The 27,671-nt window shown below is 40.7% G+C and overlaps 1 protein-coding gene and 1 long non-coding RNA gene across 2 annotated transcripts in view; both read left to right on the forward strand.

Moving 5' to 3' along the window:
• The window catches only part of LOC142652708 (uncharacterized), a 31,632-nt gene extending 19,328 nt beyond the window's left edge, over positions 1–12,304 (forward strand). Inside the window, exon 3 of the long non-coding RNA XR_012847895.1 lies at positions 12,202–12,304. This is a non-coding gene — a long non-coding RNA (uncharacterized LOC142652708). The remainder of the gene's footprint in view (positions 1–12,201) is intronic.
• Positions 1–27,671, forward strand: part of DOK6 (docking protein 6) — a 600,408-nt gene that overhangs the window by 547,053 nt on the left and 25,684 nt on the right. The gene's annotated exons all lie outside the window — the stretch shown is intronic.

The following is a 27,671-nucleotide window of genomic DNA, read 5'->3' on the forward strand; positions in this document are numbered from 1 at the left end:
AGATAAAGCCCCCCCGTGTAGATAAAGTCCCCCTTGTAGACAAAGTCCCCCCCGGAGATAAAGCCCCCCCCCCGTGTAGACAAAGTCCCCCCTCCGTAGATAAATCCCCCCCCCCCGTGTAGACAAAGTCCCCCCTCCGTAGATAAAGCCCCCAACGTGTAGACAAAGTCCCCCCTCCGTAGATAAAGCCCCCCCCCCGTGTAGATAAAGTCCCCCTTGTAGATAAAGGCCCCCCCGTGTAGACAAAGTCCCCCCCGTAGATAAAGTCCCCCTTGTAGATAAAGTCCCCCCGTAGATAATGGCACACACTTTTATTACAATTAAAAAAAAACAAAAAACTATTCAAACTCACCTTAATCCCGCTCCCACGCCGTCCAGCAGCCATGAAGACCTGCTCTCTTCTGCACAGCTCTCCTGGGGGTTGAACGCAGCGTCTATGAAAGGTGGCGCCCGGTAAACGTTTGACGCGTCATTTATATCCGACGTCACTTACGGCGCAGTGGGAATGTCGGCGCTGAGGCATGTCATCAGCTAGCGACGTCAGGATGTCGTGGTGGCCGGAACCGCTTGGTCTTTGGTGCCGGTTTTAAATGGAAATGTGGATGGAGGGGGCAGTACCTGGTGGTGGACGCGGTGACGTCATCAATATCTAAAGGTATTTAAAGTGACATTTTCGCTTTGCTTAGTCTGTGTCAAGATGTCTACTTCTGACGGCCAGGTTTCCCAGCACCCTGATTATGTGGAGCCTAGGGGGGAATATGTTTTACAATGTTAATGTTGGAATGTAGTTACTAAAGGAGGCTTTGTCATTCTTTTTCTAAAGCGATAAGACTCCTTCCGCAAAAGCTAAATCCAAGTCCTTAAAATTAGCAATATGCACCAAAAAACTTCCACCTGACTACAAAAAAACACTTTGTAACGACTGTACGGCTTAAATCATACGTTAGGAGAGAGTACAAATTTCATAGGAAATAAGACAGGTAGCGAAACAAGAAGTACAATCATCAATTTTGGCTTTAAATTTACCAGGGCCTTGTGCCCCACCACCAGTATAAAAAACAAGAATGGTGGTTTCATCAGAGTCGGAACAAGACTCAGATCTGGAAACTCTAGTAACTGAGTATTTTGAAGAAGGGGAAGTCCCCTTAAGACCGAAATCTGAGGAATTTAGGAAGTTTTATTTTTCGGCTGAAGATACCGGTATACTATTAGATGCAATAAGGTGCACAATGAATATTGCTGAATTCCTCAGCAGTAGCATTCCTAAGACATCAAGGTGGGACAAGGCACAAACTCCTTCAATTCCTATCAGGAAACATTTTTCAAAGGGCCGAGTCAAGAGTCCTGTCAAACGCAGCGGTTCAACTGAAAGGGAAAGAAAACCAAATAGCGGATTTCTTGAGCTGGACACATCTGGATCCAGGGTAGTGGTCATTAAATCCAGAAATCTTCCATTTTCTGACCAGCAGCTGGGGCCTTCCGGAAGTGGATCTATTTGCCTCAAGCAACAACAGCAAAGTAAAAAAAAAAATGCAAGCTAGATTCAAGAGACAAAGCATCATCTGTAGATGACTTAGCACAGAGTTGGAACTTTTGGCTGGCATATGCCTTCCCACCTCTGCCATTAATACCAAGGTTCCTCCAAAAAATTCAGAAGGCAGGTCTCTAGGTCATCTTCATTGCCCCATACTGCCCAAAAGAAGCTGGATCACCCTCCTAAAATTATTGTCAGTCGAGGCCCCTGTGTTGCTTCCTCTGAGGGAGGATCTTCTGCTACAAGGTCCCCTGTTTCACCCGAACCTACAAAATCTGCATCTGACGGCCTGGAAGCTGAAGGGACAGTCCTAACAAAAAAGGGCCTATCTTCAAATGTAATCAACACTCTACTTGCTTCAAGGAAAAGTATTACACTAAAAATTTACCAAAAATATTGGAAAAAGTTTCTGTCTTGGTGTGGCCCACACCAACCTGATTCATTAAATCCTAACATTCCTCAAATCTTGGATTTTCTCAAGGCTGGGTTTGAAAAAGGCCTTTCCCTCAGCACTCTTAAAGTGCAGATATCAGCTTTAGGTTGCATGTTTGACACCCAGTTAGCCAGTCATTCTTGGATAATAAGATTCTGCAGGGCGGTGTCCACGTTAAAACCCAGAATTAGAAATCTAACACCTCTTTGGTATTTAAACCTAGTCCTATCGGCCCTATCGAAAAGTCTGTTTGAACCACTTTCAGACTCTATTATTAGGTTAATCACCTTAAAAACCGCCTTTTTGGTAGCCATTACTTCGGCCAGGAGGGTGGGTGAGCTACGAGCACTTTTCATCCAAGAACTTTTCTAGTTATCTCAGAAGACATGGTTACTCTAAGGATAGATCCAGCCTTTCTTACTAAGATTTTCACAGATTACAAGACATAATTTTTTCCATCATTTTGCAACAATCCTAAGTCTAGTGGGGAAAATAATTCCATACTCTGGACGTTAGATGTATAATTTTGATTTACCGTCAGCTAACCAAGCCTTTAAGAAAGGATCAAAATTTATTTTTACAGTTTCAAGGAGCCAACAAAGGCAAGAAAGCCTCTAAAGGAATTATAGCACGTTGGCTGAAAATAGCCATCTGTGTGGCCTATAAAAATTTAGGGAAGGATCCTCCAGAGGCTCTCAAAGCTCATTCCACTCGAGCAGAGTCGGTCTCATGGGCTCAGAAGTTCTCTGCATCACTAGAGCAGATTTGTAAAGCAGCTACCTTCTTCAAACAATACAAATTACATATAGATTCATATTCAGATCTAGCTGTTGGGCGCAAAGTTCTGCAGGCTGTTGCCCCTCCCTAATTTCTTTTTGATTTGGCACCTCTCCGGTGTTGGTGCTGTCATGGTGACAATATGTAAAGGTAGAATTATGCCTTACCGATAATTTGGTTTTCATGAGTTCACCATACAGCACCGTTTATTTCCCTCCCACTTGATACATTCTTTTTTTTAAATGTATACTTGTATCAATTCCCTGATAGCCTTAAATGAGCTGGGAAAAACTGGGGCCACAGGAAGGGGGAGGGGGCTTTTAACCTCTGTGTTTCCTGTTCCTGGGTTAAGGGGCAATCTCTCTGGTGTTGGTGCTGTCATGGTGAGCTCATGAAAACCGAATTATCGGTAAGGCATAATTCGACCTTTTTTTTCATTATCCCCCAAAAAAAATTAAAAAAAAGTTTAGCAATAAAATGGTGCCATTCAAAAATACAACTTGTCCCACAAAAAATAAGCCCTCACGTGGTTATTTCTATAGAAGAATAAAAAAGTTATGAATTTCGAATTGCGCAGATAAAAAAACGGAAAATAACTATTGGTCATCAAGACCAATATAGGCTGGTCACTAAAGGGTGAAAATAAAAGTCTACATTAAGATTTTTTTGGTGGTATCTGGCATACCTCACAACCGTCCCGGATTCAGTGGGACAGTACCGGATTCCAGGCGGTGTCCAGCTGTCCCAGGCGGTCGGTGGTATGTCTCAACTTTAACTGCGTCCTCAGTTGAATCCAAAACAGTTGAATCCAGAAGTGAAGCAGGGAGTTCCCTGCTTCAATTTTCTCTATGTAACGCCATCCGTGAATGGTTCGGCAGAGACCGGCACAATGCAGTGACGTCATCATACCTGTCTGGGACCAGCCACCCATAGCACGGAGCAGAGGGATCTCCTCCACTCGTCAAGGGAACGGGGCTAAGTGAGTTGTATTTTATAATTTTTATTAGGCACTATTGGGGCATTATACTGTATGGTGGCAGCTAAGGTGGCATTATACTGTATGGGGGCATTATACTGTATGGTATCAGCTAAGGGGGCATTATACTGTATGGGGCGGCTTTTGGGGCATTATACTGTATGGTTGCAGCACTATACTGTATTGAGGGCATTTTGTGTGGGCATTATACTGAAATTTGAGCAGCTATGGGGGTATTATACTGTGTGGGGGAAGATATTTAGCATTATACTGTGAGGCAGGCACTATGGGCCATTATACTGTTTGGGGGCAACTGTGGTGTCATTATACTGTGTGTGGGGTTCTATGGTGGCATTATACTGTGTGGGGGCAGCTATTTAGCATTAAACAGTGTAGAAGGCACTATGGGGAATTATACTGTGTGGGGGCAGCTATGGTGTCATACTGTGTGGGTGGTTCTATGGGGGCATTATACTGTGTAGAGGCACTAGGGAAGCATGAAACTGTGTGGGCTGAACTTTGTGTGTATGGACGGGGATTGGGCGGGGTTTGACCCCCTTCCCGCTTTGGCCACATTTGACCTTCCTCACAGAGCATAATTTTTCAAATCTGACATGCTTCACTTTATGTGGTAATAACTTCAGAATGCTTTTACCTATTCAAGGAATTCTGAGATTGTTTTCTCGTGATACATTGGACTTTATGTAACTGTTAAAATTTGCTTGATACATTTAGTATTTAATTGTGAAAAACACCAAAATGTAGTGAAAAATTGCAAAAATTAGCATTTTTCTAAATAAAACCCCTTCCTGACGTAAACAACTTTCAGATTTTCATTTTAGATTTTTCCTCTCCACATTCCAGAAGCATCTTTATTTTTCCATCGATATAGTACTATGAGGGCTTGATTTTTGCAGGACGAGTTGTAGTTTTTCGTAGCATCATTTATTTTGCCGTATAATGTACTAGAAAACGGGAAAAAAAATATTTGTGGGGTAGAAAATGAAAAAAAACAGCAATTCCTCCATGGTTTTTTGCGCGCTGTTTTTACGGAATTCACTGTGTAATTAAAACAACATGTTAACTTTATTCTGCGGGTATATATTGTTTCTATATTTTACTACTTTTACAATTAAAAACCTAAGTGTAAAAAAGAAAATTTATTTTGTGTCGCCAAATTCCGAGAGCCATAACTTTTTTATTTTTCCGTTGATTAAGTGGCATGAGGGCTTATTTTTTGTGGGATAAGCTGTAGTTTTGAAATTTTCTTGAAAATGTGGGAAATTGCTGCCAACGTAACAAGACAGCTAATTATTATGCTGTGTTTCCCAGTTTTAGAAACACCCTACATGTGGCCCTAATCTTTTGCCTGGACATTCAATTCGGCTCAGGAGTGAAAGAGTACCATGCGAAGTTGAGACCTAATTTGGCAATTTACACAGTATTGTTTCACAATTGGTTCACAATTGCAGAGCTCTAATGTGAAATAATAGAAGAAACCCCTGAGAAGTGACCCCATGTTGGTAATTACAGCCCTCAAGGCATTTATTAAGGGGTGTAGTGAGCATTTACACCCCACATGTCTTTTCCATAAATGATTGAGCTGCGGATTGTGCAAAGTAAAAATTTCAATTTTTCCCTAGATATGCCATTTCATTTTGGTGTAAATGCGACGGTTTGATCACTTTTTATTTATTTTTTGGTGGGAGATTAGGTGACCAAAAAATAGACATTCTGACGTTTACAGTTTTTTTTTTACGGCGTTCACCGTGCGGGTTAAATAATGATATATTGTAATAGTTCAGACTTTTACAGACGCGGCGATACCAATTATGTATATTTATTTATTTTTTTACTATGCTCTAGGGGGCAAATGGGAAAAGGGGGGTTTTTTGAACTTGTAATTTTTGTTTTTGGTTTTTTACACAAAAAAAAACTTTGCTTAACTCATTTTTACTTTTTTTATTAGTCCCTCTAGGGGACTTCAACCAGCGATCGTTAGATCGCTTGCACGATATACTGCAATACTAATGTATTGCAGTATATCGTGATTCTGACAGGCATCCATTAAGCCCTGCCAGAGGCAGGACTTAATAGGTGTACAAAGATGGCGGACCTGGGGGTCTTCATTAGGCCCCCAGGCAGCCATAGCAACCATCCCCCCCCCCCCCGCGATTGCGTTGCGGAGGGCACAATGAGCTGTTAGATGGGGTCGGCCTCCATCTTTCTCACGATTTAAATGCTGCGGTCGGTATTGACCGCGGCATTTAACTAGTTATACTAGCGAGATCGCGCTCAAGCACGATGCCACTAGTTACTCTGAAGTGTCGGCTGTAACATATAGCCGACACCGGCATCGTATGGAGCGAGCTCACTGTGTGAGCCCGCTCCATACTTTGCCTTCCCGGCTATGACGTAACTGTATGTCATATGTCGGGAAGGGGTTAAATGTATCTGCTTGTAAGACAGGCTGTTATACCCCACAACATTTTTGGTAATTACCATCCCCCATATGTCTACTTTAGATTGGCATAATTTTTTGAACATCCTTTAATTTCTCTAGGACATTACAAGGCTTAGAACTTTAGCAGCAATTTCTCACATTTTCAAGAAAATTTCAAAAGGCTTTTTTTTCAGGGACCAGTTCATTTGTGAAGTGGCTTTTAGGGCCTTATATATTAGAAATCTCCAATATCTAACCCCATTTTAAAAACTTCACCCTTCAAAGTATTCAAAACAGCATTTAGAAAGTTTCTTAACCCTTTAGACGTTTCACAGGAATTAAACCAATGTAGAGATGAAATTTACAAATTTCATTTTTATTTTTTTTCGCAGAAATTTATTTTGAATAAATTTTTTTGTAACACAGTTTTACCAGAGAAACACAACTCAATATTTATTGCCCAGGATCTGCCGTTTTAGGAAATATTCTAGATGTCGCCGTAGTGTGCTACTGGACTGAAGCACAGGCCTCAGAATCAAAGGAGTACCTAGTTAATTTTTTGCCTCCTTTTTATTAGAATATATTTTAGGCACCATGTCAGGTTTGAAGGGCTCTTGCGGTGCCAAAACAGTGGAAATCCCCCAAAAGTGACCCCATTTGGGAAACTACACCCCTCATGGAAATTATCTAGGGGTATAGTGAGCATTCTGACCCTGCAGGTTTATTACAGAAATTATTGGAATTAGGCCGTGAAAATTAAATCTACATTCTTTCAAAGAAAATGTAGGTTTAGCTAATTTTTTCTCATTTCCACGAGGACTAAAAGAGAAAATGCACTGCAATATTTGTAAAGCAATTTCTCTAGAGTAAAACAATACCCCACGTGTGCTCATAAATGGCTGTTTGGACACACAGCAGGGCTTAGAAGGGAAAGAGCGCCATTTGGCTTTTGGAGCTCAAATTTAGCAGGCATGGTTTGCGGAGGCCATGTCGCATTTGCAAAGCCCCTGAGCGAACAAAACAATAGAAACCCTCCACAAGTGGCCCCATTTTGGAAACTGCACCCCTTGAGGAAATTATCTAGGATTATAGTGAGCATTCTGACCCCACAGATATTTTGCAGGAATTATTGGAAGTAGGCTGTGAAAATGAAAATCTACATGCTTTCAAAGAAAATGTAGGTTTAGCTAATTTTTTCTAATTTCCACAGGGACTAAAGGAGAAAAAGCACTGCAACATTTATAAAGCAATTTCTCCCGAGAAAAACAGTACCCCACATGTGGTCATAAACGGCTGTTTGGACAAACAGCAGGGCTTAGAAGGGAAAGAGCGCCATTTGGCTTTTGGAGCTCCAATTTAGCAGGAATGGTTTGCGGTGGCCATGCCGCATTTGTAAAGCCCCTGAGGGACCAAAACAGTGAAAACGCCCAAAAAGTGACTCCATTTAGGAAACTACACCCCTTGAGGAATTCATAAAGATTTTTTTTGAATTGGCAAGTGAAAATAAAAATTTTATTTTTTCCAATAAGACGTAGCTTTAGCTCCAAATTTTTCATTTTCAAAAATAATGGAGAAAAAGCACTCCAACATTTGTAAAGCATTTTCTCCCGAGTACGGCAATACCCCATATGTGGTCATAAACTGCTTTTTGGGCACACGGTAGGGCTCAGAATGGAAGGAGCGCCATTTCGCTTTTGGAGTGCAGATTTTGCTGGATTGGTTTTTGGTCGCTATGTAGCATTTGCAAAGCCCCTGTGGGACCAAAACAGTGGAAACCCCCCATAAGTAACCGCATTTTGGAAACTACACCCCTCAAGGTATTCACCTAGTTATGTACTGAGCATGTTAACCCCACAGGTGTTTTGCAGAAATTAGTGTGCACTCAATGTTGCAGTGAAAATGGGATTTTTTCCATAGATATGCCAATATGTGGTGCCGAGCTTGGGCCAACGTAACAAGACAGCTAATTATTATGCTGTGTTTCCCAGTTTTAGAAACACCCTACATGTGGCCCTAATCTTTTGCCTGGACATTCGATTCGGCTCAGGAGTGAAAGAGTACCATGCGAAGTTGAGACCTAATTTGGCAATTTACACAGTATTGTTTCACAATTGGTTCACAATTGCAGAGCTCTAATGTGAAATAATAGAAGAAACCCCTGAGAAGTGACCCCATGTTGGTAATTACAGCCCTCAAGGCATTTATTAAGGGGTGTAGTGAGCATTTACACCCCACATGTCTTTTCCATAAATGATTGAGCTGCGGATGGTGCAAAGTAAAAATTTCAATTTTTCCCTAGATATGCCATTTCAGTGGCAAATATGTCGTGCCCAGCTTGTCACTAGAGACACACACCCCAAAAATTGTTAAAAGGGTTCTCCCGGTTATGGCGATGCCATATATGTGGAAGTAAACAGCTGTTTTGGCGCACTGTAGAGCTCAGAAGAGAGGGAGCACCATTTGGTTTTTGGAGCGTGGATTTTGCTTGGTAGTAGTTTTGTTTGGAGTTTTACTGGTATTTCAGTTTATAATGTGGGGGTACATGTAAAAATGAGAAAATAATCCATAGATATTTGTTATGCTGTGAAGTAATCCTTTCTGCACAGGCCAGTGTCGCACTGATAAATATCCTTCCTTATCCCCTTTTTGGTCCACACTCCGCACCTTTGCAGTTTGGGGAATTTTGCTGGGAAGTGTTGTCCTGGTATAATATGGGCACCCTCGCTTCCAGCATATATGTTTGGGCCCTACCTTTCCTGTTTCCCTAATTTTAGGGCCTTGATAAATCGCCTGCACAATTGCATATTTTTTATTTCCTGACTTATTGGAGCCTTAACTAATTAAATTTTTCATAGACGTAGTGGTATGAGGGCTGTTTTTTTGCGGGACGAACTATAGTTATTATTGGTACCATTTTGGGGTACATGTGACATTTTGATCACTTTTTATCCTATTTTTTAGGAGGCAAGGTGAACAAAAAACAGCAATTCTGGCATAGTTATTTAGTTTTTTTTATACAGCGTGTACCATGCGTTATAAATTACTTGTTAACTTTATTCTGCGGGTGAGTACGATTCTGCAGATACCTAATTTATAGCACTTTTTTATGTTTTACAACTTTTTGCACAATAAAATAACTTTTAGAAAAAGAATGTATTTTTTTTGTTGCCATGTTGTGAGGAACATAACCTTTACATTTTTTAGTTGACGGAGCTTTATGAGGGCTTGTTTTTTTGCGAGAAGAGCTATTGTTTTTAAAGGTACCAGTTTTGGATACATGCAACTTTTTGATCACTTCTTATTTTAATTTTTATAGGGCAAAGTGAGCAAAAAACAGAAACTCTGGAATTTGTTTTCTAATAATTTTTTTTACGGCGTTCACCGCATGGAATAAATAACATAATATTTATGGCGATACCAAATATGTATAGTTTATTTATTTTTTTCAATAATAAAGGACTTGATAAAGGAAAAAGGGCGATAGTATTTTATTGTACTACTTGAAACTTTTATAATATTTTTTACAACTTTTCTTTTAGTCCCACTAGGGGACTTGAAGGTCCAACTATCGTATTTTTTTTTCTAATACACTGCACTACCTGTGTAGTGCAATGTATTAGATCTGTCAGTCATTCACTGACAGCATGCCGATTAGGCTTCGCCTCCGGGCACGGTCTAATCGGCTTCCGTAATGGCAGAGCAGGAGGCCATTGTTAGGCCTCCTGTTGCCATAGCAGCAGTCGGCAGCCCTGCGATTGCAGGGCAGTGCTGTTGATCTGCTGCCAACCACTAAGATGCAGCGATCGCTGCATCTAAGGGGTTAATGGCAGGAATCTGAGCTAGCTCCAGTTCCTGCCATTACAGGTGGATGTCAGCTGTAACATACAGCTGACATCCACCGCTGATGACACCAGGTCATATCCTGAGCCGGCGCCATCTTGCCGACAGCTATGGAAGCCTTTCAGGCCCCGCCTCTGAGAGGGGCCTGGAGGGTCTCCATACTTGGCAGACTGAGAGGCCACTATTAGGCCTACAGTTGTCATTGCAGCCACCGGCACCCTGGCAATTTCATTGCTGGGGTGCCGATGAGCTGCAAATACCGTAAATGCAGCGATCGCTTTTGACCGCTTCATTTAAGGGGTTAATGGCGGGGATTTGAGCTCACTTCAGTAGCTGCCACTACAGCAGGGTGTCAGCTGTAAGATACAGCTGACATCCGGGGATGATGGCACCAACTCAGCTCCTGAGCCGGTGCCATCCATTTGTCGTAAGTATACGACAATTTGTGGGAAGCACTGGCTTTCCATGACATATACTTACGAAAAGTGTCAGGAAGGAGTTAAAGTCCAAACTATTCTAATATATTCTATTCTAATATAACTGTATTTAACCCTCAGTATGTACGCTGTCAAAAACAAAAATTGAATTAAATTTTTTTGCTCACCTTAGCTTCCTAAAAATTTAAAAGTTGTATGTACCCCAAAATGTAAACAATAAATACTAAGGATCATCCCACCAAAAATAAGCCCTTACACCACTCCATCGACAGGAAAAAAAAAGTTATGGCTCTCACCAATTTTTTTTTAACAAATAGTTTTCTGTAGTAAATTATAAAAAGAAAACAAATAAATTTGGTATCGCTGTAATGGTATTGACATGTTGATATGTAATTTTTACTGCATGATGAATGGTGTAAAAACAGAACCTTAAAATCTATGGAGGCATCGCAGTTTTTTTTCTATTGAATTAAGTTTTTTCCAGTTTTTCAGTATATTATACAGTACAAAAAAATGGTGCAGTAAAAAACTACAACTCATCCCGCAAAAAAAAAAACCCTAAGAGGTTATATTATGGACATATGTTCTTAATGATCCCAGATTTCTGTATCCACCCATCTTGTTGTTTGTTGTCCGATTGGATTTTATCTGCATATTTTGTGCAGAACTGATATTTCTATAAAACGAAGTTTTATTATAATACAGTACATCCATAATAACATAACCTCATATTAGTAAATTGTGTCAAAAGCGGAAGAATAATATTGATTTGATCAAGAAACCATTTGTTTGGTTTTTTTTTGCTTTTCAAAATATTCACAAAAGTTTTCCTCACCACTAAATTTCCCCAACTTTCTACAATTTTCCAATATTATTTGATATTGCTCAGCTTTCATATTCATGAAGAACAGAAAATAGTGTAACACAGACAAATCTAAAGTCAGTTTCCACAGACAACCGAAAATAATTGCTCTACCAAGTGCTAGTCTCCATCATGGTTGTGACAACTTGATCTTTTGTTGTATTTTATGTAAATTTTCCCTTGTAAATAAGACCATTCCTGTAAAGGTTAAATGACAAATGTATGTCTGCTGCTTCTCTAGCTTTGTAAGAAGGTGAAAATTTGTCATTGGCATCATATCGCTCCACAAACCCATGTGTTTACCTTCAAAAAACAGTTTTACTTTAGTCAAGTTTGTACATAGCATAGAGGCAGCCCATGTGGCTACAGTAAGACCCCTGAAGAGAGGGGGCCCAATTCAGGTTAGTCTTGTGCACCATTTAGATAAGTTGTGAGCAACTACTATACACAGTGATATGGTCTCCACAGATGCTGCAATGTTAACAAGCAAGTAGAAAATATACTACAACCATGCAAACGGGATGGGGGCACCAAGTCCTCCTGTCCCAGGTGGTTAGGAATGTGGTCTTTGTGGTGGTGTAAAGCAGCAATTGAAAAAGGCCAAATTCTTATCCTTACTATGACCCCCTCCCTCCCCACCCTCTGTGTAAGCCACTGACTTAAGTAAATTATCATATTTTATTTTTTTCTACACACTTTTTCCAATGAACATCTGTGTGTTCTCCATTACATCAATTACTCTTTGTTTAACTGGCATATACAGCTTATCATAAAATATTATTGACCAGAATTGTATTATTATCTAAGATAATTGTCTTACCACCAATAAACACCTTCAAATAATGTATGAGTCAATCTAGCAAAGACAAATAAAGCAGAAATTATGTTTCTATTTACAGGACTAAATGAACAGTCATAATCACATGGTAATGATATGGAACCTGAATATTAAGTGTATTTCTGGCATCTGAAAATCATTTGAATTCAATGAGAGGGAAAATGTGGTAAATATTTATAACGTGCAAGGAAAACATAATATATAAAGGAATAAAACACAGCTAAACAAACACACAGAATACATAGACATCAACTAATACATTTTTATCGTTTTAGATCATAATATACCAGGTTCACAAGAAATTTTGTGTCGACAAATCCACTCATTAAATTATTCATGTCCAATTCTGATTTTTTTTTAAACTCTGCTGTTTTCTGACCTTGAGTACGTATTCAGCAACTATGCACCAACAGCTACTTGCTGTATATCACTGAAAGCAGCCTCAAGGGCTCCAGATGTCTTGTATCCCCTAGAAATGGCTAAGGGCCTGTTCACATCACCGTTCATTTCCGTTCCGGGGTTCCATCGGAGGGTTCCGTCGGGTGAACCCCGCAACGGAAAGTGAAACGGACAGCACAGCTTCCATTTCAGTCACCATTGATCTCAATGGTGACGGAAACATCGCTAATGCTTTCCGTTCGTCACCATTCCATCTGGTTTCCGGTTTTCCGACGGAATCAATAGCGTAGTCAACTGCGGAACCCCGGAACGGAAATTAACGGTAATGTGAACAGGCCCTAAGCTAAAGTGACCTCTGAATCTCCAACTATGGTGGAAAATTAGGTCTCAGAATAGATATTCAAAAATGATAAGACTTGTACCAAACTTTTTACAGTAAAAACATCCAATTAAGAAAATATATAATAAACATATAAATATAGACAAATAGACACATATATATTTATTAGAACACAATTAGTAATATTTAAGGGCCCTTTGCCTTTATCAGTATATAAGATTGTGGGGGGGGGGGGGGGTTATCAACCATTTATAAAAAGAAAAATAGAGTTGGAAATGGAAAATTGTGTTGATTTCCTCAACTGTGCTAAAAAATGTCTAATATATTGCACGCAATACCACTTGCAACAACTAATTGCTTTATACATTTTTGTCAGTTTACTATATTTCAAAATATTGGAAACAATTTTAGTAATATGTCCCATTATTTGTGAAATTCCTTAAGAAATTTGTCATTCATGTTTTTATTACTCTTAAGCCGTTGGGGTTTTGGTTTATACATATGATGCACGTATAACTGCAAGAGTTTTAAACCTGCCCTTATGATAATCCTCTTTACAGTCAATTGGCGAATAGAGAAAACTTCCGTTATCGGATAAAGGATATTCATAATCTTTCAGTCGCCAAAGTATATTTTGTAGCCTGTAGGGTTGTGATAACAGTAAAGAAAACCAATGCTTCCCTTCTTCTCCTTCCTCCACCACGTCACATCAAACTTCTTGTCACTGCATTTGAGCATCTAAAATGAGTAAATCTGTAGTCTGATGAAATGTTCATAAACGGTGAGAATTTATAGTCTGAATATTGATTTGTCAGGTGGCACTGGGCAATGCATTATCTGAAGGGAATTGTTTATATTATATAAGTCAGATTATTAAGTGTAATATAAATACAATGTAACACTAGATCATTTTATAGGGCAAAAGAAGGGAAGGAACTATTGAAAAGATAATAAGGAACAAAGGATAATAAATAAAACAATAAGTTGGACTTCAGATTTGTGGTTATCACTCCTGCATAGTACTGTAATATGGATAGTAAAATTACAATAACTGTACCCCATCAATGATGATGTAGAAACCTTCTTTCATTAAACGTTTTTGTCAAGGTCACAGGACTAGGTAAGAAGTAGTGCATCTTTGAGACTCACACTTTCTATCTAAGCTTCTGGTCTATCTTAAAGAGGATCTGTCTTCAGATTATATGTGCTCTATCTCCTACATAATCTGATCAGCGCTGTAATGTAGATAACAGTGTGTTTTTTGTTTATTTTTAAAAACTATCATTTTTGAGCAAGTTATGAGCAATTTTAGATTTATGCTAATTCGTTTCTTAATGACCAACTGGGCGTGTTTTTACTTTTTACCAACTGGCCGTTGTACAGAGGAGTGTATTACACTGAGCAATCAGTGACCAATCAGCGTCATACACTTCTCATTGTTCCAGCCCAGCTTCTTTCACTACACAATCACACTGTAACAATGGGCTGGAACAATGAGAAGTGTATGACACTGAGCATAAATCTAAAATTGCTCATATCTTGCTCAAAAATGATTTTTTTTCAAAATAAAAACCACTGTTATCTACATTACAGCGCCAATCAGATTATGTAGGAAATAGGGCACTTATAATCTGGTGACAGAGCGTCTTTAAGGCGATTATCGGGCAGACAAGCGGTCATATAACGCTCGTTGCCGATAATTTGCCGGTGTAAACAGGGCAGCGATCAGCAAATGAAAGAGCAAACGCTCGTTCATCTGCTGATCGTATCGTTTTAAAAAAGTCAAATATTATCGTTGTCAGCAGCAAATCTCCCTGTGTAAACATAGAGACGCGCTGCCGACATGATAATAATGTATGGTTACGAGCGATCGGAGTAACGACCGCTCGTCCCCATCCATAGCTCCATGTGACAGGAGCAACCGAGCGCCGATCAATGACCTGTCTCATTGTTCGACGCCTACTGCCGTGGCCAAAATCGGCCGGTGTAATAGGGCCTTTAATTCCTTATTATACTGGAGAACCAGCAAAGATTGCTTGCTTCATTGAGTCTTCATTGTTCTTGAGAACATTGCAGATGAACAACCACATTACGGGTGAACATGAAGACCTGTAACCTAAATGTAAACAATCTGCCTCTGTGTTATTTTTCTTCTTTTTCTTTGAACAGTAAACGTAATACTGATTGTTTTCACTGTGTAAGGGTATATTCACACTTGGTGAAATAGATGACTGCAAAGTGATGCAAGTGATGAAAAATGCGGTCATCCATTGTACTTGTTTTTCACTTTATCATTCTATTTATTACAATTGATGATAAATATCACTTTTTCCACCACTGAAGTCTTTGGACATCAGCCTTTCCTTTCAATGATTCTAAAAAGGTTTAGTAACTGGGGAAAAAAGAAGGGGAAAATTGATAACAACATCCTTTATATAGTTTTTGATAACATTCACTGTCCAATTGACAGACAAAGCTTCAAACCATCAAACCTATCTGTAAAGCCCATGGCCGCGAGCCGTCCGGTTTACTCACCTCCTGACGGCCGCAGCCATGGATCAGTGAGCGCTGGCCCGCATCTCCTCCTCAGGAGACGCCAGCACTCACTTACGCTTCACTCGGCCGTGTCCCATAGGGTGCGTGCACACGCTCGTGCCCGCTCTTAAAGCGCTAGTGTGAGCACCTGAATTAAAGACCAAATTAGCCCATGAGCACTCTGGACTATAAGAAGGACCCTGCCCCTTACTGCATTACCTAAGCATTGTTGTCGTTTACCTATGTTCGTCACTGCAAATGAAACCTTAGTGTTTCCTAGTTCCCAGTGTTCCCCGTTCCTGCTACCTGTATCCTGTGTCCCATGCTATCCAGAACCAATTCCCGTATAGAGTTGGAGTCATGCTGCGCTGAGTACTACGTCTGTCCTGTAACACCACGCCTGGTGTCTGCCTGCTGCCAGAGTCCCATCCGAGCCTGTCCTGCTACTGTCCGAAGTTACAACAGGTAGACATATTTGAACTATAGACTTTGACCTGTGTCCTGTGGCCAGCTGCCATACCGTTAAGGCGGTACGGCCCAGCATGGCCACCATCAGGGCAGTACTAGTAGCACTTCTGTCAGGGGCCCGGCCACATGGCTGAAGAAAAGGGGCCTGCCGGGCTGTCGTCACCCCCCCCCAGACTTTTGGCCCGTTCCCAACCCTCGCGGGCAACCCTCGTGCTCCCCCTCGCAATGCTTGCTGCCCCCCCTCAGACCTGTTGCTTCACAAACTGGACGGGAAAGATGCAGCATGTAAGCAGAAGCTCCGTGTGGAGATCCCGCCCCCCCAGCTAGCTCCTTCTCTTCACCTCCGACTGGACCTGCTGGCTGGTGAGTGCCACCCTCCCCATCCTGCTTCCCATTCTTTCTGACCCCACTTGTAGAATATATAAAGTATGTTAAAATGTTTTTTGTTTTTTTTTTGCAATCGCAGCAAAAATGGCGCAGTTTTGCCACGATTATATAAAAATTGCGGCAAAACAGAGTGATTTGTGCCGTGATTATGAAAATTGCATTAAAAAAAAGACACAAAAAATTAAAAAATAGTGCTGTTAGGCGATATTCTCACAGAGCGGTCAAAATTGTGGCAAAAAAATGGGATTTGACAGCACTGTGTAACCAGACTAAGGCCTTATTCAGATGGCCGTGTTCGATCCGTGATATACGGAGCGTGTATCGGCCGCATTTCCCCTTGCTGACGACAATTCATGGACCCGGACTCCTAGCATCACAGTTATCAATGCTGCTAGGAGTCCCTGGCTCTTCACGGGAATACTGTCCCATACTGTAATGATGTTTTCAGTACGGGACCGGGGACAGTGTTCCCACGGGAAGGGAGGGACTCCTATGTTTATAGATAACTGTGATGCTAGAAACCCGGCTGCCTGAACTGTGGTCGGTCCGGGAAATGTGGCCGATGCACGCTCTGTATATCACAGACCGAACATGGACGTCTGAAAAAAGCTACTTAGGTGATTTTGGCTGTTTTTTGCCGCAGTTTCCAACGCGGTTTCCGCTGCAAAAAGTGCGTCAAAAAACTCTATATAATAAGGGCCTTATTCTTGTGCGGATCTGCTACACGCTTGTGGCACATCTGCTTCAGAAATCAAAGGGAAAGCCTCAGATTTTTGCTGTGGACAAAACACATTGAACTTTAATGGCAACGTAAGAACGGAGCATTAGTGCTCCTTACATCCTCACTTAAGGCCCCTTCACATCATGTTGTTTCCCTAAGTTTATCATGTACATCAGGAAATCTCCTAACGTACACTATAAACAATATAGACAATAATTAATGGGGCTCCATTATGTCCTTTAACCTACGTCAGGCTGGTAGACGTCAGTATACCTTATTTTTGAAGGATGAAATAGCGTAGTAGACTTTGCTATTCCGGAGTCGCCACAGAGAATCACAAGTGATCTACCCGTGGACTGTCCCTGGGGAAGCACCTGACATCACTGTCCATATATGTAAAGTGATGTCAGGGGATTCTCCAGGGCCAGAATCCCTGGCCAGAGCGTTGCCGACGCTCCGGTCATATACTCAGGCTTTGCAAAGCTTCGGATGTCCCTTTACGTATATGGACATCAGGAACAGCGCCATGGGTAGAGCGCTAGTAGAATGCTCCAGCCCTGTTCATGCACAGTGACTTCAGGAGTTTCCCCTGGGCCATTCCCCGGGTGACGTATCCCACTGTGTGCCATACAGTCGGATACGTTTTGGCTAAATAGATCAAAATCCAGAGCATTAACCGGTCACTGCCTGCTCCATGGTTTCGTTCACTGTAATTTACATTAGCACCAAAATCAGTTAATGTGTATAACGTGCAAACGTGAGTGCCACACTTTCCGTTGCCCACTCCCGGTAATGGAAGGCGGGGCCCAGACATCTTGGCTGTATGGAACCCAGAAATTCCTGATGGCGACCCTGTGGGCCCACGCACCCAAAGTGACACTTTCTCTGTACATGATAAGCAACATTTGTTGTCACAACAAACTACTGATGCATGACCCTCACTAATACTTCATATTTTATTTTATTTATACCATATTGAGTCATATTACTACTACTTAACTACCAAAACGTTACTCATGTTTTTCTGTATGTCATAGGAAGCAACATTTTTTTAGACAAAATTATGAAGCGCAGTAGAATATATAAGGAAACTGTATAATAGTAGAAATGTACGCTTGAGTTGTAGATGCCTTACATTAATATCCTGCCAAACCTCCTGTTAGGACTATCCGCAAAATATAGCGCTACTTACTGCCAAAACACAACTAGTGTCTGCTGATAGATTTGACATTCGGTGTAGTAGTGTCAGTCATTATGAGGAAAACCTTTCTTTCTATATCCACAGCATATTTAGTATTGTATGCCAGGACTTCATATCTATATGGGGATATGATATAAATATACATTGATCAGTCATCACAATAAAACCACTTCCCTAATATTGTGTAGGTAATCCTCGTTCTGCTAAAGCAGCTCTAAGGCTGGGTTCACACGACCTATTTTCACCGTAATGGAGGCGTTTTACGCCTCGAATTACGTCTGAAAAAAACGGCTCCAATACGTCTGCAAACATCTGCCCATTACTTTCAATGGGCTTTACGATGTACTGTGCCAACGATCTATCATTTTACGCGTCGCTGTCAAAAGACGGTGCATAAAATGACAGCCTCGTCAAAAGAAGTGCAGGACACTTCTTGGGATGTAATTGGAGCCGTTTTTCATTGACTCCAATGAAGAACAGCTCCAAATTACGGCCGTAAAAGACGCCCCGCAAAACGCGAGTACATGCAATTACGTCTGAAATTCAGGAGCTGTTTCCTCCTCAAAACAGCTCCGTAATTTCAGACGGAATTGCAGTTATCGTGTGCACATACCCTAACCTGTCTAGGCATGAGCTACATAAAACCCCTGAAGGTGTCCTGTGGTATCTGGCACCAAGATGTTAGCAGCAGATTCTTTAAGTCCTGTAAGTTGTGAGGTGGGGCCTCCACGGATTTGTTCTTTCAGCACATTCCACAGATGCTCGATCAGATTGAGATCTGGGGAATTTTGCGGCCAAGTCAAAACTTTGAACTCTGTGTCATGTTCTTTAAACCAGTGATCCCCAAACACCAGGTCTCTGACCAATACCGGGTCGAGGATCATTTGGTGCCAGGCCGATGTATCTGGTATCTGACCTGGTGGCCGCAGGGAATTTCGTGTGAAAAACCGCACCAAACTGTGGTGTCGTTTTTCACCCGGAATGTCTGCTGCGGAAAACTGCTGAGCATTTAGCCGGCCTGCCTTCCTTGGATGACGTTTCATCCCAGTAGATCACTGCAGCCTGTGATTGTCTGCAGCGGCGGTCACATGGGATGAAACATCATCCCAGGAGGCCGGCCCTCTAACGTCATCCAGGCCGGCCTCCCAGGGTGATGTTTCATCCCATGTAAAAGCCGCTGCAGCGGTCACATGGGATGAAACGTCATCCCAGGAGGCTGGCCTGGAGAGAGAACAGAGACTTCTGGGTAAGTATAAGTATTTTTAGTTTTTATATTTTTTCTGAGCTGTGTTTTTGCGGTGGGAATCGCTTGAATTCAATGGGGAAAAGCCGCAACAAATTAGAAGTGCTTACGCAAATACAATTGGCATGCTGCGGAATAAAACTCTGCACCGCATGTCAATTTCTGAGCGGTTCTTACGCTCACTATTTACACAGCGTGTAGATGATATTTGTTTTATCTCATCCGCTTTGCTGCTACTGTATTACTCTGCGGATTTTCCGCAACGAATTCCGTTATGGAAAATTCGCGTTATTTACGCAACATGTGAACTGACCCTAACCTCCAACCGTAACCGCGGTTGCTCTGACCCAGTCGTCTAGTCATTATAATTTGGCACTTGTCAAAGTCGCTCAGATCCTTACACTTGCCCATTTTACCTGCTTCCAAAACATCAACTTCAAGAACTGACTGTTCACGTGATACCTGATATATCCCACCCCTTAACAGGTGCCATTTTTACGAGATGATCAAGGTGATTCACTTCACCGCTCAATGTTATCGCAGAACAGTGTATAGATAGCACAATTGATAATGTATCAATCTATAGTGTTGCCACATACTTTATGCACGATTGAAAAACTAGTTTCCACTTATTGGTTTTTTTTTCATGCCCCGTAGATTATAAAAGTACCTTATTTCATTGCAGCAGTAACAGTATATTTATTCACACTGCCTGTACCATTGCAATAAGAGTTTCTCTCATACTTCCCAAAGGAAATTAAAGTAAAAACCCAATGTAGCCAAAGTAAAAGTCTTCAAATACCTCTTTAAACTTTTAGAGATCCATTCCATGTCTTGAAATAAGTATGTTTGATGTTTAATACTTAAACTCATATAAGAGCAGCAATTGAAATTCAGAGAATAAAATAATGAACAGGCCCTTCGGCAGTACAGCTGTACGAACTAGAGTAATAAAAAAAACAAAAAGAATAGAAAGAATCTTTAGCATGAGTGAGCAACAAACACATCATTTTCAGGGTGCTACATATTCATATCTTAAACCATAATTCTTATACATGTTTCTGTTTATCAAATGACATGTATAATTACACATTAACATCATTCTATAATGACAATATTAGATCTATTAGACATTTTCCTGAGAAAATAGTTACATAGTACGGTTGAAAAAATATATGTCCATCAAGTAATAATATTCATAATATGCAAAAAAAACTGAGGTTTAGGTAAAATTTAATCGAAACCCATGAAAAACCTGCATTTGGGTCCCCTACCTAACAGCATCAAAGCTTTTGAAAAGCTATGTACACTAAACATATGAAGTGATCAGGCATAGTTATGTTTAGCGGGAGGGTTTCTTCAGGGTCCTATACCATCCAACCTTCTTCTTCTAAAGAGTGCTTACTGTTAGTCACCTTTCCCTGTTCCAGCGCCGGGTCCCCACTGGCAGCCGTAGCCCAAGCCGTCAGCCGCATCAGATTGCTAGGCAACCTAACTAATCTCTTCTCTAATGTTGACTCTGCGGTCGTCTGCGGCTCTGAGATTCCTGGCCAAGGCCCTCCTCCCTCTTCTCCTCCTCTCCTCCATCTTGTTGGGTTGCCCTGGTGACCGGCACCTTCTTCTGACTTCGGCCCTGGTGTCCTATTTAAAATGGGCTCCAGCCTCACCGCCTTGCCTACTGACAGAAGTGTTTTCTAGCACTTGCTCAGATTTCTGTATCTTACATGAATTTGTACTTGATTTTGACCCTGATCTTGGGCTTGTTTCTGGATTTCACTGACATCTCGCCCTTTGGATTGTTCGCCAAGCATCTGTTGTTTCACTCCTCGTTCTGACTTCTGGATATCTTCTATGCTCTTGTCTCAACCTTTTGCCTATTGCATCCCTGACCACTTCCCTGGTGATGACCCTTGGCTCCATTCCAGACTATGCTATTGCTCATTTTGCGCTCCTGCTACCAATCGTTGACAATTCTGCGGACCGCGACCTGAGAATCCGACAAGGAAAGACCATAGCTCCTTGCGAGTGTTAAAGGTGGGGAACAGGGAAATTTCATAGAAGTCTCCGTACCCCAATTTAGCCATCACAAAGCTAATTGTGGCTTAGAGGATCCACATCACCAGTGAGAAATGTAACACTTAGGCCTTAATCACACGAACGTGTCCATTTTGCGCGCGTAAAAAGCGCAGCATTTTTCCTGCGTTCCAGTTTCGTGTGACATCAGTGTATGGTGCGTGTCTGCGTTTTCTACATGCGTATGTCATCAGTATGTCACGTGTGACGTGCGTTATTTTCACTCGCGTAACACGGATGTGAAATACGCTCGTGTGAATTAGGCCTTAGACCTTCACACAAGGTAAATGCCACGAAAAACAGCTAAAAATGCGGGGGCTGAACGCCTCCAAACATCTGCCCATTGATTTCAATGAGAAAAATGGCATTCCGTTCCCACGGGGCGTTTTATATGCAGCCGTTTTAAAAATGGCTGCCTAAAAAAACGGCTCTTAAAAAGAAGTGCATGTCACTTCTTGAGACGTGTTTGGAGACGTTTTTCATTGATTCAATAGAAAAACAGCTCCAAAAACGGCCATAAAAAACACTGCAAAAACCGCCTGATGCATAAAGAACGGCTGAAAATCAGAGGCTGTTTTCCGTTGAAAACAGCTCCGTATTTTTCAGCCGTTTTTTGTTAAGCGTGTGAACTTAGCCTTAGGGTATGTTCACATGCTAAACGAAAAACAGCTGTAAAATACGGAGCCGTTTTCAGGGCAAAACAGTCTCTAATTTTTAGCCGTTTTTCAAACCACAAACGTTTTTTGAGGCGTTTTTTACGGCTGTTTTTGGAGGTGTTTTTCTATTGACACAATAAAAAACGGTTCAAAAACTGCTCAGGAAGTGACATGCACTTCTTTTTATGGGGCTTTTTTTTACGCGACGCTCTTTCAAACAGCCGAGTAAAACAATGGCTTGTTGGACCGAAACGCCGTTTTCCCCATTAAGATCAATGGGCAGATGTTTGGAGGTGTTCAGCTTCCGTTTTTTCAGCCATTCTTTGGGGGGCTTTTAAAACCCCAAAAACGCCTGAAAATAAGCCATGTGAACATACTCTTACTATGATGCAACAGGAGTAAGGACATTCAAGATAAGTTTCAAGGGCTTTAATGGGTTACCCAGGATTAGGATCTGCTTTTTTTCCATAAACAGTGCCATGTCTGTCCATGGGCTGTGTCTGGTATTGCAGCTCATCCCTATTCATGTGAATGGCACTGCGTTGCACAACCAGACACCGCTTACGGACATAGCACTGTTTCTGTGAAGAAGAAAAAACAGACCCTTTTTCTAAACTGGACAACCCCTTTAATGCAGCCAAGACGACATATTAGGGTGGAGTTAAACACGGTAGATTTTGTTGCAGACATTTCTGCAACTTATAATCTGTTCCATTCATCTGAATGTGGTTGTTTCTGCAGCAGGTGCATGAATTTGTGCAAGTTACATTCAGATGAATGGATCAGATTTTCAGTCGCAGAAATCTTTATAACAAATCTGCTAAGTGTAAATTTGCCCCTATGCCAAATTGGAAGGCATTTCAAGTGTTGTCAGTATGTGGTACTGTCTGGTCAATTGTATATATATTGTCTAGTGCCTGATGATTAGTGTGACATTTAGACTATTATGACTGAATTTAAGGGGTTGTCTTATTTGGTCCACAAATGGTGAGCTGAGCACGGGGGCTGTGGGGGGGGGGTGCGGGTGGAAGCATGTGTTATATTGAGAAGGTCCAACAGGACATATAAACAAGGCAGGCAGCCCCATTAAGGTCCAAGGAAAATGTAATTGAGATTAAATAATCAAAATATATATGTGTACATATATATATATATATATATATATATATATATATATATATATATATATATAATACACAATTTTTTTTCACATTTATATATTCCACACTGAATTAATGATGTCATGTTTTCATGTAAGAATATTTACTTTTGATTGTACCATGCAAAACATGTTTAAATAAAGCAAAAACGAAACATACGTAGTTTAAGTGCTGAAAACTCGCGATGTATCATTGAAAAGATTATTGTTGGATTATAACATCTATTTTAAAACTCACAATTCTTCCACACATATTGGAGCAAAATGTTACATAACCCATACGTGGTTGAAAAAAAAAAAAAAGTGAAACTATACAATATATTCTAGACCCCAAACGTCAAAGTAAGCAGTCATGCTTTGTCAACCGCCTGCTCAATGATAAATTGTGGTTACATGCTTGGCTGTAAGCCCAGAAGCGTCACTAAGCAACCTTCTTAAAGTAGCACATGAAGGCTAAAAGCTTTAAGAGCTGAAATCAGATACTCCTAATCCCCATTATATGAAATATTAGTAAACTATTGCTTTGGAAAACCAAGGATCTCCATGAACTGTGGACCGACATTTAAAACATTGGGATTTGTATGTAAGTATTGGAAAGATAACATCATATTCCTTTCTAATGACAGTGTATATCGTTTATGGTGACTGCACAACTACAGATGGACAAAACAACCAAAACTGAAGACTGCATAAATACAACCCATTGATATGCATCACTTCAAAAATGATTAAAGGATATTCCCAGTTCAGTCATTTATGGCATATCCTCAGGATGTCATAAATGTCAGATAGGTGGGACACGCACCTATCCTGAGGATATGCCATAAATGTCTGAGTTGGGAATATCCTTTAATTTGTGTTCTATAAATTTGTTTTTACTTTAAAGATATGTCTGTTTTTTGTTTTTGATTCTAAAAAAGGTGTAAACTGAAAAATAAATATTGATATAGATATTTAAAATCATTATATATGTCAGCACTCACATGGATTCCACTGCTGACAGCATAGTTACTGTTAATTTCTTTTATTATTTTTTTTAGAAATCAGCAAATCCGCAGAACATGTAAAAACTTTGTAATATATCTTATAAGTGGAAATTGGCATCTTCCTCCCATTCCAGCAGTTTGTAGTTCCCATTTCCCTGCCTGCATGCTGTCTAAAATTGTTCTGAAACCTCCTCAGACACCAAAAAATCCATCAAGTATAATACAGTAAATAGAAGAGAGAGCAGCTGCAGTTTCCCTCTGTGTCTATTTGTGAGACCGCATGCTATGAGAGGAGAGAGGGCGTGAAATGAGAATAAATTAATACTAGCATTACGCAAGGAATAGCTGAGCTTTTTCACTCACTAGACATGGAAAAAGATACAAAAATCACAGATAAGATACAAAACTTTTGACTGCACTTCATTTAAAGAGGCTCTGTCACCACATTATAAGTGCCCTATCTTGTACATGATGTGATCGGCGCTGTAATGTAGATTACAGCAGTGTTTTTTATTTGGAAAAACTATCATTTTTGACGGAGTTATGACCTATTTTAGCTTTATGCTAATGAGTTTCTCAATGGTCAACTGGGCGGGTTTTACTTTATGACCAAGTGGGCGTTGTACAGAGGAGTGTATGACGCTGACCAATCAGTGACCAATCAGCGTCATACACTTCTCTCCATTCATTTACACTGCAGATAGCGATATAGCTATATCGCTATGTGCAGCTACATACACAAACACTAAAGTTACTGTAGTGTCCTGATAATAAACATACATTACCTCCAGCCAGGACGTGACGTGTATTCATTCTCCTGACCACTTCTGTAGCGTCTCTGTAAGTAACAGCATAGCAGGCGTAGTCTCGCGAGATTACGCTGTAAACTGTCATCCACAGCGAGATCTCGCTGTGCTGTGCTGTATATCACAGAGACGTGCAGAGAAGTGGTCAGGAGAATGAATACACGTCACCTCCTGGCTGGAGGTAATGTATATTCATTGTCAAGACACTGCAGTATCAGTATGTCACTGATTGGTCAGCGTCATACACTCCTCTGTGCAACGCCCACTTGGTCATATAGTAAAACACGCCCAGTTGTCCATTGAGAAACTCATTAGCATAAAGCTAATATAGGTCATAACTCAGTTAAAATTGATCATTTTTCTAAATAAAAAGGACTGCTGTAATCTACATTACAGCGCCGATCACATAATGTACAATATAGGCCACTTATAATGTGGTGACAGAGCCTCTTTAATGTACATCTACGTCGAGTCAGGCAGGAGGAGTTGCTCTTTGCTTGCGGCTCTCTGCTCTGTCTAACTATTATTATTTATTTATATAGCGTTGTGATCAACTTTCGTAGCACTTTATATAGCATAATATTAGGGTAAAACATTGTAATAATAAGATTTTGTTCACATCTGCGCCAGGGTCCCGTTCTAACGTAGCTTTCCGTCGTAACGGGACCCTGACTGACACAAACGGAAACCAAAGGTTTCCGTTCCCATCACCATTGACTACAATCAATGTAGTTGACTACGCTATTGATTCTGTCAAAACGACGGAACTCTTGCACAACGGAGATAAACGGAAACCATTGGCACCAGATCCGTCACCATTGAAATCAATGGTGATGGGAACGGAAACCTTTGGTTTCCGTTTGTGTCAGTCAGGGTCCCATTCCGACGGAAAGCTCCAAAGGAACGTTGGAATGGGACCCTGGCGTAGATGTGAACGAAGCCTTAAAAAAGAGAGTGTGTTATGGACAAATTAAACAATTGTTTACTAGATACATTTGATAGGTGCCGTGCCTATACAAGCTTACAAACTAGAGGGGTTTCCAAGTGGAGGACCACCTCACTTCTATGATATCCATATTCCATAATATAGCATATGAAAAGGGATTGTCTCCAAGAGTTTTCCAATTGACTGCTTTTGTTTGTTTTTTATGTGCCAAGAATTCCTGATAATTATACAAGTAAAGTGTGTGAATATGACATTTTTAAAGTTTTGAATACTGCTTGCAAAATTCACATGGTTTTATAAAAAAAATATATATATATTTAAAAACATACCCATACCAGTTAGGCAGTATTTTATTATAAGCCTTCATGTGTAGGACCCCTTATTTGCCCGTAGGGGTACCCAATTACTGCATGACATGGATTTGACAAGGTATTTAATGTTGACATATTAGTATCATGTAGTTATTACACATTGGTGCTGCGAATCTCCTGTTCCATCACATCCTGAAGGTGCTCTTATTGGACTGTGACTGAGGGACTTTACAGACCAATGGAATAAACTAAATTCATTGTTCTGTTCATGCAATCAACTTGACATTATATTTGCTTTGTATCATGATGTGAGACTTCTGGAAGTAGCCATTAGAGCTATGTGATCAGAGCTGTGTGAGTTGTCTGAACCCGTGTAGTAAGTGGTCTCATGAAGGGTCTAATGCCTGGTGTAAGTATTGTTCCAGCCACCTGACACCAGGGGTATCACTGTTTATTAATTATTTATGTAGTGAATACAGAGTTTTGATAATTTAAAATCATCTAACATAATGCCGGCCACCAGCACAAACCAATAAACTATCATCTATTTAGAAAGTCACATGGAATCAGATTGAATAAGAACAACCATTAACCCTTTAAGGACACGGACAAATTTGGCCTTGTGGACAGAATTTTTTTTTATATTTCCCTCTTTGCATCCCGGCGCTAATAATTGTAATTTTTTTTTGGATCAACGTAGCTGTATGAGACTGTTTTTTTGCAAGATGAGTTTTACTTTATGTAGGTGCCATCATTTGGTACATTTACATTATCGTTTAATTTATAGAAATGTTTTATTTTGGCAAAAATGCAGTTCCGCTGAAGTTTTCATTTTCTTTTTACACCATACACCAATCATCATTAATAATATTATACATTTCTTGTACATGTTGTTATGGTCATGGCGATACCAAATATGTGTTGGGACTTAGATTTTGTAAAATTTATAAATTATAAAACATATCTATGTGCCAGTACATTGGCCTGTGTACTGATTGTACACAGGCAGTTGTAAGGGCATACCTCAGAATTCCCTAATAGGGAATATGGTCAGACAGCCCTGGGGTCCTTCATCGATAGCGTCACAGGGATTCCCTGAGAGGTGAACAAAGGGAGGTCCTCCCTTTTTTTTTTCCCTTTGAATGTCACGTTCAGCTTTGAACATGGCATTCAATGGGTTAATGGCAGAGATAAGAGGTTTCTCTCCTCTCCGCCGTTAGAGTGGGGCTGCGGCTGTGTATTACAGCTGTTGCCCCGCACCTGATCGCGCGCGCACACCGTGTGTCACACAGGACGAGAA

This window comes from Rhinoderma darwinii, chromosome 5, assembly GCF_050947455.1.
Source record: "Rhinoderma darwinii isolate aRhiDar2 chromosome 5, aRhiDar2.hap1, whole genome shotgun sequence".
NCBI classification, from domain to species: domain Eukaryota; kingdom Metazoa; phylum Chordata; class Amphibia; order Anura; family Rhinodermatidae; genus Rhinoderma; species Rhinoderma darwinii.